General features: G+C 42.3%; 1 pseudogene across 1 annotated transcript; it reads right to left on the reverse strand.

Moving 5' to 3' along the window:
- Positions 1-2,535: 2,535 nt before the first annotated feature.
- On the reverse strand, positions 2,536-3,129 carry LOC311596909 (high mobility group protein B3-like; annotated as a pseudogene). Its single transcript has one exon. The product of its transcript is annotated as a high mobility group protein B3-like (transcript).
- Between the last annotated feature and the right edge of the window lie 861 nt (positions 3,130-3,990).

Consider the following 3,990-nt stretch of genomic DNA (forward strand, 5'->3'; position numbering starts at 1 on the left):
TCGAGGCATGTACATCTATGTTTCCGGGGATAACATTGCTGTTTAAATAAACAGTCTGTCATGATACCCTAAAAATTGTCCTCTCTTGTTTTGGGGGAAGTTCCTTGGAGAATTTTTGAGGAATTTGGGCCCAAAGTGTCTGAGCCACAGTTTCACTCCTTTACAAAACAAGAATAAACTTATCTTATCTTAATTTTGAACTGAGTGTGTCCAGAAGGGACCATGACCCTTCCAAATCATGATCTAATAAATTTATGAATCGTTATGAGGTACCCACAAATGCATCCATGTTCTATAGAATTAGAGCTCTTATTGGAACTTAATAGTTCTTAAGTGATAACCCCTAGAAAAGATCTATTGCCCAGATTTCATTGAAGCAAATATTTTAAAACAAGCACTTTAGTGGCAAATGGTTATTTTCTTCCTTATTTTTAAATTACATTTTTTACAAGTCAGCTTGTGGTTTTCTTCCAGAGCAAATTTCTCATTATTAATGAAAAGAAATGTACTGGGAGAGATGCAGAGGCAAGGTGATTTTGTGCTTATGTTATCAGGAGCATCAGGAGAAGGACAGGACAGGTCTGGCTACTCAGTTCAGCTGAGGCCCAGGGAAAGGGCTCTAGTGTTGGTAGGAAGGACTAAGAAAGATTAGCCATGAGGCTGGTCAGTGGGATTTGCAGAGCACACTAATTCTAGTGTATCATGTATTTCCCTTGGATTAGGTCAAGTGTTTGCTAATTGATACCCTTTTAAGTTAAGCTACTCCACATAGACAGTGAGATAAGGGTCTGTATCTACTCATATTTTGTTCTCAGTTTTAAAGTGTAACCACTGCTTATTTAACTTCAAAAATGTCTCATGGTTCTTCTTGCTATAGATAGCTTACAAGTAGAACATTATGATAGGCAGATTTGGGCACAGGGGTCCCACTCAAACTAAGGCACCAGCCAAGGACAATACAGGTGGTAAACTTTAAACTACTACCCAGATCTAGCCAATGGGCAGAATATTCTCCACAGTTGAGTGGAGAGTGGGGTATAACTTTCACGCATACTCTGGTGCCTCATATTTGACCGCGCCCCCTGGAGGGGGAGACCTGGTGGCACTCAGAGGAAGGACAGCAGGCTACCAAGAAGAGACTTGATACCCTGTGAGCATATACATGGGGAGGAAGTCCCCCTTAGTCACCATAGGGGAGGGGAATAAGGGGAAAATGGGAGGGAGGGAAGAATGGGAGGATACAAGGGATGGGATAACCACTGAGATGTAACAAGAATAAATTAATAAAAATAAAATAAAAAATAATAAAAATGCATAAAAACATTTCAGCATTCTAAACATACTAAAAATAACAGAATGTTGCAAATTTTGTTAAGGTACACAGGGTTCTTAAGCTTTTATGGGTGCAGTAGTTTTTTGCTGACAACGGTGAGTTCTACACGTTGTTTAAAAACAGTTTAAAATCTGCCACACTTAACTAAAGAAAAAAATGGAAACACTTCTCATGCCAGCTTACCCCTTCCCCTGTTACCACAACTAAGAGTATCAGCAGAATGCTGGGCCACTATGCACAAAAACAAGACAACTTGAAGATGGATGATGCTCACTGCAGTATCAACAGGTTCAGCCCCACAGTGTAGGCCCTGGGCTACGGTCCATCCCAAAAGGCGTCTTCTCCTCATAGCCTCCACACCAAACAAGAAGCATCAAAAATCTGCTTGGGTTGCTTTGTTCTCTTTACAAATTATAGATATGTACAGGTAACAACTCAGGATTTCTAGCCAATAACCATATAGTTAACACTACCTTACGAGTTGAAAACAAAGTACCAGAACATCTCCAAATGCCAACAGCAAAGTGAGCGGAGTGAGAACATGAGTGCCTTTTCTTTTAAAAATGTTTGGAGTTATGTACAACCTTGATACAGTTTCAGGGTGCTCAGGACGCCCATGGCCACTTCTGTAGGAACCAGGCCCGACTGGGCTGCCTGCCTGTCTTGCTGTTTCATGTCCTGTTTCTAGCAGCTTCCATGTCTGTGTTTATCTTGGTTAGCTAGTCGTGTTTACTGCTCTGAGAACGTGCCCCTCCCTTCCTCGAGACTTGTCCTTCTGTGTGCGATTACCTCTTGAGGAATTTCACCTGGGAGGAGGTTGGCTGCCAATAAGAAGGCTCTTTGGAACTCTGGGATGATTAAAGAATAAACTGCTGCCAAGGCTGCTGCTGCTGCGGCTGATGCTCTCTTAGCATGAAGGACCCGCTGTGCTATTGTGTGTGTGTGCACGTGCATGTGTGTGTGTGTGTGTGTGTGTGTGTGTGTGTGTGTGTGTGTGTGTGTGTGTGCGCGCGTGAGTTAAATCCCCAGCCCCTTCGGTACTTCGGTGGCTTCATGTAAACCATTGAGACTTTGAGAAACTTCAATATTATTGTGATCAAATTTTGTAATTAAACCCAACAAGGGCAATAGACACAGCTCAAATAAGAGATGTGTCAATCACGGTGTTCTCCTACTCTAAGGTATTCACAAGGAGACAGATTTTATTCCTCTTCCTTTTCCTCCTCTCCTTCCTCTTCCTCCTCCTCCTTCTCTTCTTCCACCTTTTTCTGGGCAACTTTATCAGGACCCTTGGCGCCATCAAACTTCCCTTTAGAATTACAGTCAGCAGCGTCCTTCTCATACTTCCTCCTCAGCTTTGTTGCCTTGATAATGTATGGATGCTTTTCACTGTAACTCAAGTTATTCCACATCTCACCCAGCTTTTTGGCCACATCTCCAATGGAGATGCCAGGGTTTGCGGACTTGATCTTGGGGCAGATTTCAGAGCGGAGTAAGAAACATCCAGACAGAGGACTTTTGGTGGTATTAGGGACCTTCTTCTTGCCTCCCTTAGCTCATCCCTAGTCTTTCATTTCCCCATCGTAAAGAACTTTATCTGCCTTTGCCATTTCTCCAAACTTGGATTTCTCTTTGACAGCCATTGTTGCCCACCTCTCAGAGCACTTCTTGGAAAACTGCACAGAGTTGACTGGGACCCCAGAGGTTTTCCTCTTATGTCCTTTCCTGCAAGTTTGCATGAAGAAGGTATAAGCAGACATCTTGCCCTTTGGTTACTTGGGGTTACTTTTAGCCATCATAACTGTATTGTTTGCTAGTATCATCTATTGATATTTATATTTATTTTTTATTATTTTATTCTGATTACATTTCAATAATTATTCCCTTATTTGTCTCCTCCTGTTTCTCCTCCCTCTCTCCTTCATCCTAATGCCCTCCCATAGGTCTGTGACAGAAGGGAACCTCCTCACCCACCATATGGTCACGGCCTATCAAGTCTCATCTTGGTAGCCTGCCTATTCTTTCTCTGCATGCCAACAGGCCTCCCCACCATGGGGAAGTGATCAAATATGGGGCACCAGAGTTCATGTCAGAGTCAGTCCCTACTCTCCACACAACTGTGGAAAATGTCCTGTGCATTGCCTAGATCTGAATAGGGGTTCAATGTTTACTGCGTGCATTATTCTTGGTTGGTGCAGTAGTTTGAGCAGAGGCCCCTGAGTCCAGATCTTCCTGTCATGATGTTCTTCTCATAGGTTTCAAGGACCTTCTGGATCCTTCTGTTTCCCTATTTCCCCATATTTCCCTTACCTAGAGTATCAATAGAAAGTCCTTGCATCTATCCTAATCTCCTGGTAAGTGAAGACTTTCATGGGAGATTGCTTTTAGGCTAGTGTCCAATTGTGAGTGAATAAATACCATGTAAAATTTTCTGCTTCTGGGTTAACTCACCCAGTATTATCATTTCTAGTTCAATCCATTTGTCCACAAATTTCAGGATTTCCTTGTTCTTAATAGCTGAGTAGTATTCCACAGTGTAAATGTACCACAGTTTTTTATCCATTCTTCAAATGAGGGACATTTAGGTTATTTCCAGGTTCTGGCTATTACAAATAATGCTGCTATGAACATGGTTGAGCATATGTCCTTATTGTGTG

The sequence above is a fragment of the Acomys minous genome (genome assembly GCF_964271855.1).
Source record: "Acomys minous genome assembly, chromosome: 4".
Lineage (NCBI taxonomy): Eukaryota > Metazoa > Chordata > Mammalia > Rodentia > Muridae > Acomys > Acomys minous.